Source organism: Chelonia mydas, chromosome 2, assembly GCF_015237465.2.
Source record: "Chelonia mydas isolate rCheMyd1 chromosome 2, rCheMyd1.pri.v2, whole genome shotgun sequence".
Classification (NCBI taxonomy): domain Eukaryota; kingdom Metazoa; phylum Chordata; order Testudines; family Cheloniidae; genus Chelonia; species Chelonia mydas.
The window spans coordinates 61,015,196-61,023,713 of record NC_057850.1 but is presented as its reverse complement, the minus strand read 5'-3'; the positions used below and the strand labels follow the sequence as shown (position 1 = coordinate 61,023,713).

General features: G+C 40.0%; 1 long non-coding RNA gene across 1 annotated transcript in view; it reads right to left on the bottom strand.

Annotated features, from left to right (window-relative positions):
* Positions 1-966: 966 nt before the first annotated feature.
* Positions 967-8,518, bottom strand: part of LOC122464231 — a 34,392-nt gene continuing 26,840 nt past the window's right edge. The window contains exons 2-3 of the long non-coding RNA XR_006288173.1: positions 5,535-5,653; positions 967-2,181 (exon numbers count right to left, since the gene is read on the bottom strand). This is a non-coding gene — a long non-coding RNA (uncharacterized LOC122464231). The remainder of the gene's footprint in view (positions 2,182-5,534; positions 5,654-8,518) is intronic.

Genomic DNA, 8,518 nt, shown 5'->3' with positions numbered 1-8,518 from the left:
TAAAATCCTTCTTTCATTCTACTAGCATCATCTCCATGTTACCCGGAGTAACCTTTGGTCAGTTCATTCTCATCCGGATCCTGCCATCACAAAAAGATTGGGAATGCAAAGACACCGCTCTGTTTGGGTCCGGAGAAAATGATACACCAAACTGCGTGCCCTCTGCATGAGGGTAACACTTCTGCCCACAATGTCTTGCCGTCTCTCACTGTGGCCTCACATTCAAGTTGAACAGAAGGGTCACTAAAGTCACACCTGAGTGCACTCTGTTCTAGTGCACATGTAAGGTCCACATTTGAGTATGCAAATCAGATAGCTGAGCAGCCAATTGCTTCAATTTGCAAATGCAAATGTTTGTTGCAGGCATAAAAACATGCATGCACCCATTTTCGTGGGCACAATCAGTTGTATATACAAAATTGGACATAGAACGGGAGGCTGAAGCTTAAAATGTGACCCCTCTCCCAAAATTATTAGTAGTTGAGGATTGTCTATTATACATGAACATGTAAGATGTTAGAATTGCCAACGGTTTGATCCAAAGTACATTGAAGTCAACAGAAAAACTCCCACTGATGTCAAAGGGCTTTGGATCTGGCCCCAAATCTGCAGAGATCCAAGATTCTGCTAATAGGGATAGAAACTGATAGCTGGGAGGGGTAAGAGAAGAAGGGATATCTTAAGGCGTGGTTTTAAAAACAACACGAGGAAAGAGAGTGACCCCTGTAGCTGAGAAAGGGAAGAAAAAGTAGATCCAGTTTTTAATGCAGACAGGTCCAAACAGGGGACAGAGTGGATTCTGAAGACAGAAGGAAAAATAATCTTTTTCTAGACCTCTCACTTTCAAATGCGTCACCCCCTGCTTCATCCTCGCCCTTGATCCTCAAGCCTCTCAAAGCAGCATGAAAGCACAAGTGGATGGATTTTAAAGCAGCAGCAAGTAGCTTTAATTAAGCTGTCCTTAAGAATACAAGCTGGTCAAGTCTTTAAAGACACCAATATAAAGGAAGCAACAGTGCACGATCTCTTAACTGTTCATGCAGTTGCAGAGAACAAAAAAGGCTTGGTACACATCTTTCCTGCTGACTTAGGATATTAGACCCTGCTAAGTGCTGAGCACCATTTACCCCCATTAACTTGAATGAGAGTGTAGCGTGTTCAGTCTCTTCTGGTGATGATCCGTGCTTTGAAGGATTGGGCCCTTATGGCCTGATCCGATGAGGTACTGAGCACCCTTTACCTCTGCTGAAATCAATGACAGTTGAGAACACTCAGAATCTTGCAGAATCAGGTTCTCGCTGATTAGACTTGATGGACCATGAAGGTAAATTTGGTATACAAAGATACTCAACTAAAGGGGAAATAAAGATTAGTCTAATTATCAGTAGATATAGTATTTGTGGCATAAAGGAGGGAAAAAATCCAGCATTGAATATATAACATGAGGTTCATTTTTGGTCACATAATCGCTGTCAGCTAATGCCCATTAAACCCTGCATAGATTGGAATTTTATGATATACATTTTCTAATATATCTATATTTAATCTGACAAAAGTTGGACAAACATGTCCTAAAGACCAGGGGTCCATTTTATGTGCTTGGGTGTCCAAACACCTGCCAGTTGTTTGTCCCTTGAATTGAGGACATCATGTTTTCAATTTCCTTCAATAAAGCTATGAATCTGGCAATTTGCTGGCCTGCTTCAGCTAAACAGAAAGGACAATTTGAGAAAGATCATAGTTCAGGCTCAGTCAGACGGAAACGATTGAAAACAGCGAGCTGGCCGCTATGTTTCCCCAATGCAGCTTGCTGTCGCAGTTTGACTGACAAACTGACTTTTTTGAGGTGCTCATGCCCATTTCAGTCAGAGTTTATTGAAGGTGATTTTGATCTTCTCCATGAGGCCACAGCAGTGGCCATGCCATCTGTCACCTTGATTGCATCGTGGATTCTCTGGAGAGAGTGCTATGGCTCCTGATCATTTACAGATTGTGCAGCTTTCGCCTCCATAAGGACCACATGCACAGAGCCAGATGGTGAACATACACGCTTATTATAAGTCTTTATCTCTGTGCAGGAAGGAGAGGCACCATTAGATCTCCCTCAGGAACTCCGCTCCTCTCTACCATCATGCTGCTCTTCAGCAAATACAGTCTTCTTCAGCTGTCATCAACCTACCTCTGAAAATTAAAAAAATAAACAATAATTCCATCAGCTGAAGCACGAGACATACAGACAGTATCACAAAGCAACTCCCCGCTGCCCTCCCCTGACTGTCAGCACTATGTAGAGACAAGTTTGTTTGCAAATTGATCGTTAATATGAGATTAGGATGAGCTTCTTTTTTTAATATAAAGCAATGGTATCTTGACTGTTACTGGCACATATTAATCCATTAAAGCATTTCTCAAAAATAAGGCTACTTCTTGCACGGCAGGTGTGTGTGTGTGTGTGTGTGCGCGTGTGTGTGTGTGTGTGCGCGCCAAAGAGGGCTATAATGCTAGTTGCCACAGGCTGCATTTGTGAAATGCAACTGTCACGGATTAGCAAAAAGTTGCTTGTACTTGTGGAGCTGACCGATGTCTTTTGGATTTTGGTGGTTGGGTTTGTTTGGGGGGTGGGGGGGAAGAGGGTGGGGGAGTGGTTAAAATTGGGAGTGTTAGAAATGGGTTTGTATAATCGAGCTTGTAAACACAAAGCACATCAGAGGACCACTGTAAATAAGCTTGTTGCATCCTATTAGGACTGAGAGATACTGCCTGGATTAGGAGTTGAAAGAGGGGTAGAAAAGAAAATATTTTGCAGCTCTTATTTAACATGTGCTCATGTATATGTATACAAACACACACACACACACACAGAGTACTTCATACACCACAGGACAAATGGACAGGCTATACAGTTACAGTACTTGTATTTTCTTTTAAAGTCCAACTTCACTTTATAAAAGATCCAGATAATACTTGATGTATATTTAGTATTCATTTGCTTATATGTTGTCTTAGGTCATCAGCAACTATGTTGCTTCTGAGTTATACTTGCTGTTTTTAAAGAACTGTAGTTATCAAATCTTAAGACTTAAAAGAATGATCACTATAGATACACATTTCAGCGTTTTGCCAAGCACGGGGCATTCTTCAGAGTGGAAATCTGGCAGAGTTCCAACTAAAGTGTCTTTCCTTAAGCACATGGATATTTCTTTCTTTTTCTTTTTTCTTAAAAAGTGCATCTGTTTTGAAGGCTACCTGTCAGGGAGCTATGATTTAGGCAGAGTTCTACCCCTTTAGTAATGCTAAGAAAACATGTATATGTCATTGTCCCATAAATGGTATTTGAAAATTAAAATGATAAGGTAAACCAAATAAAACAATAATTATCGGGTGGGGGAAAGATGGCTTTTGGATTAAGATGAGCATCTTGAACATGTTTATTATTCTTTACTCTGATACCTTAAATCTTAAAGCAGGATTCATATTAGGATTGTGTACAATTTTTCTCTTTTTATTGTTACTTAGGAATGCAGTAATTTAAACGAGATCCAGTACAAGGATCCTGATCTCATCATCCTGGGGGTTTGCTAACAACCCAACCTCTTATTTGAACAGTGCAAAAGATATAATATTACAGTTTTCATATAAGAATGCTAGATTTCCCATAGATAAATACAGATTTAAATTCTCATTTTAGTGCCTCTAGGAGATCTTAGTTAATCAGTGTTTCTACTACAATATAATTCACTATATCAAATATAATATGTTAATTTCCTCACAATACATTCTTATTAATTTTTCTATTACTTTTTCCCCAGCCCATATTTCAGATCCTAATTTCTGTGGCATAAAAAAAAAGAGAAAATAGAAATAATAAAAGAAAATAGACAGAAATAATTTAACACTTAAATAAAGATCCACAGACTAGAGAGAAGTTTTCAGATATGAAATTAAAGATCAGACAAATCAGAAAAGAACATACAAATGTGCCATTCGTATATCAACGCTAAAAGTATACAGTGGCACATCATATTAGTCTTTTTATACTCTTTGTTCAGACTATTGGACAATATTGGTCTTATAATTATTTTGTGAATTAGCATTCCCACTTAAAAAAATTCTTCAGGTTCAATTTACAAGTACAGTACTTGCAAAAATCCTTCTGGTAACTAGTAACATTTTCTGCCCTCTTTTGTATCAGTCTGTCTGTCCGTACTACCCCTTTCCCAATTATGCTAGCATGTGGCTATCATGTATCCCCTCTTGTGGGTAGAATTATATATTGTGTTCAAAATCTCTGATTAATCTGATTAAGCTAGTGAGTGACTAATCCTTTAATCTCCTCAAGAGCACTGTTATGTCTGCTGAGTGTCAGATTCGTAGCTAGTAATCAGTTAAGTAAATGTTAAAAGTTAAGCAAAAAAATTATTTCATACCTATTCCAGATTCTATCTGTGAATGACCTTTACAGTTAATACTGGAATGAGAGCATTAGTAAAAATAATAAATTTTGTGTGGTGGTAATTCAGATGCTCAGGCATAGTAGCCCCAAGGACCAATCTGCTGCTGGTTTCTTTTTTTTTAAATGGTTTAATTATAAATTAATGGGTAGCTTTCCAACTGCTTTCTTTGTTTCTTTCATTGTGGAAAGTAAATGCAAAATATGTGTGTTATATACTTTACATTTGGAAAACAAAAGTCGAGCTGGCTTGTAATTGCCACATACCTGCCTTTGCCTTATATGTAAGCAGAATCTGAAACCCCTGTACGCCAATGACCTGTGCAAACCTATGTGGATTTATAAAAGTGCACCAATAGTATATTTCTTGCCTTAAAGCATCGCTAATATGAGGAAGGAGAGAAATGTGGAATATTTGCAAACAATGTATAAGCTGATTGCTAGCAGATGTAAAAGCCTCAAGTTAATAGGGTAACATAGATTGATATGCCCTCAGGCATATGAATATGACAATGCTGAATCCATTTTTAAAATTACCATTCCAACTAGCTACTTGGAACAAAAATAAACAACAACAACCACACAAAGGAGTAAATCCTTAACCCAGGATCCAGTCCAAGTAGCTAGACTAGATGCTGTGTTCACGCTCAGAAAAGAAAGGGGAAGGCATCCCCATATGTGGTCTACCACAAAGAGAACCTAAGGTGGAGTCACACCTCCTCTGACCAATCATGACCCGCTCCTGTATGCCCTCTACTAATAGCTGTGGATTCCATGGGACATTCCCAACCCAGCGTTCCATGGAATCCATGCCCCCTTCCTTGTGCACACACCAGGCTCCTACACAGCCATAGTGTTCAGGACTGGGTTTCGCCATAGTGCTTTACATTTTCAAATTGTTGCACATGTACTGTGTTTGAGTCACTCCTGCACAAGTGAGGACAACTGCACTAAAGGGGACATTCACCCCTATTGGAGCACATTGTGTTTCCAGCATAGATCCCCCAGTGATTCAATTAGCGGATGGCAGTTTTAATTAGCAATTGAAGATTTGCATACAGGATGTGTGATCACAGATCAGTACCTTTTGTGGCCATAAAATTCTCCCATTTAGACCATGTCCACTTTCTGGGACATAATGACAGGTTCTATCCCAGTTGCATCCCTCTGTAATCCCTCCTCATGCTGACTTGCCAGGGGAAGCTGGGGAAAAAGAAAGCCCATTAAATATTGCCACACACAAACTAACCAATGCAGTCCAAGAGGCTTTTTCATCATGATTTTAATGAGATTTTTTAAATGTATGTTTTTACCTTGGCTAAAAAAATAATGTAGGTCAAACAGCCACAAGGAATATCTAGGTGGCAAAGTATGTGAGCATATTAGTTATTAGGCCAAATTCCTCTTTGAATGCACATGGTTGTCTCCCACAGATTTCAATGACAGCCACATGGACAGCAAAGAGCAACAAGCATACTCATCCAAGGGCATAATTTGGCCCATAGTTTATGATGTTTGTCCAGATCATGAAAGCAACATACAGTTTATATAACCACTATCTCTACACAGTTTATGCGGGGGTTAAAATTCTCATTGACATTTCCTAAGCATCTAAAACACATTTGATTAAAATAGCAGTAAATCAATACCTGTTGAAAGTGCAGACTTGCTAAAGGAATTAAGATGTGGTGCAACAAGGTTATCCATTTAACAGGTTTCTACTTGAATAATCAAACAATTCTCCTTTTAGAACATCTCCAAGCCACAGGACATCCAGTTCAGAAAGTCTGTTATTTTCAGCACTTAATTCTTAATCTTGTCTTTGCAAATGTTTTCTATCCCTGCCTGATGTTTTTCAGCTTGCAGCTATTTCTTTTAATCCAAACAATGGTAATGGCTTATGTAATTATGACTTTGTCCATGATCTGAACTCCCTGTGGATATTTAGACTCTTATTATCTTTAACCTCCTCCACCTTTGTCAGTGAACTTTCACCTCAGAACCTCAGCTGCGGATCAGCTGCTGTCTGACTATGAAGAGCACGATGGTTACTCTGGCAGTCAATGGGCAGTTCATTAAACCCTGAGAAGTAAGACTGTCTCAAAGAGGAAGAAACTATAAAGACACTTTCTTCTTTCAGAGTAGCAGCCGTGTTAGTCTTTGGTTCTGCACAATTGACTGGAGTCACTAGAAACTATCTGTGAATGGGCTCTTCCAACATGTGGCCCTAGAGGCCAAGCTCCCCATGCAGTTATCTCTCTGCTTTGCTAAGAATTCTGTATATTACTGGGGGCGAGGAGGGGGGAAGAATGTGCAGATTTTTTTGTAAATGGTTTAAAATATTATTTAAAATGTTAGGATCATTCAGCAGCTCCAGGCAGATTCCTTCCAAATCCTTGCTTTACCTACATGCCCTGGTGCAGGATGTGTACAATACAAAGATCTTAGGAGCTATCTGGCTAACCTGGATTCCACAGATTCTCCCAACATTCATTAAACGTCCCGCTCAGAGGTGACTGTGTAGATAGTGTCTGGCCCCGCAACCTGTCATCCTCCTCTACATGCCTCCACTTGTCTCTCTCATAACTCTGAAAGATGATATAATGGAAGACGATGACTCTCCAAAATCCTTGCAGGGAGGCAGGTTCCTTCCTGCACCTTAGGAAACTGGATGGTCCAGCACAGATGGTTAAGAGAGCCCCCAACTAACAGCTAAGAAATGGAGCAGTCAGCCAGGAGAGGATGGAGCCATTGGGCTGAAGATCCCCCACAAAGCCAGCTGGATGGGAAGGGAGAGACTCCCAGAGACACTCCCATGTGGCTAGAACCCAGACCTTGTTGTTACTGGAGCTGGCTGAAGTAGACTACCCCTTATATTTGGAACCAGGGCTAATGAAAACCTAATAATATTTGTGCTTGGCCCTTAAAGGGGGAGGATCTCTGTTTGCTTTCTGTACAATAAAATCTCTCCCCCCCAAGAATATGAACTCTATCCATATGCGACACTCTTTGGTTGATCAATCTTGCTCAGACTGGCTTAATATCACCAGGTAGGTAAAGGGCACAGATTCATCTTGAATGCTGTGCAGTTCTGGCAATCCCATTGCGAAAAGACTATACAAAAAGTCCAGAGAAAGGCAGCGAAAATTAGGGAGGGAAGTTTTCATGTGAGGTGAAATTGAAAATTATTTACCTTGGAAGGTGGACAGTAAGAGGAGATATAATCATAGAATATCAGAGTTGGAAGGGACCTCAGGAGGTCATCTAGTCCGACCCCCTGCTCAAAGCAGGACCAGTCCCCGATGTTTGCCCCAGATCCCTAAATGGCCCCCTCAAGGATTGAACTCACAACCCTGGGTTTAGCAGGCCAATGTGGGAACCCTAATCTGATTTAATTTGTCTGGTTCAAACTCTGAGCTAAATGGAAAATTCTCTTTTGTGGGACTGTATGCAAAGTAGTAAAAATGGGAACCTTAAACTATGGGAACCTGGGCCATTCAAAATGAATCTCTTTAATGAGACTGCTTCCTATCCCTCCTTAGTGCTTCTAAGACTCTTGGTCACAATTTGTTTGATGGTGGTTGTACCAGGGCTTTCTGAAGCTTTTGCTCTTCAGCCCTTTGCTCATACCTCTGTGCCAACAAACTTCTTTCTTTTGGAACACTGCACACACTGAACGCTGCTTTCATCATACAACAATATTCATCAAAACTTGCACAGGATGCGGAGTCAAAGTGAAATCTGATCCTACCGAAGTCAATAACAAAACTCCCTGTGACTTCAGTAAGGCCAGGATTTCACCAAAATATTTCCCCTTTAATATATTCCCAAAGATTCAAAGTTAATAGACAACTCACTTATATTACATCTAGCGTTGCTGAGCCATGCATTTAATGTATGATATCAGAAAATGGTGCCAACCAAAGCTGTAAAAGTTGGTAGCTACATTCATATACCAAATGTTTCATACCTTTCATACTATTAAACATACTTACCAGTGACTTCCCTGCACGAGAACTATAACCTGAAGAAATTTTAGGGTTAGAGTATAAGTTCTGTGACCAATTT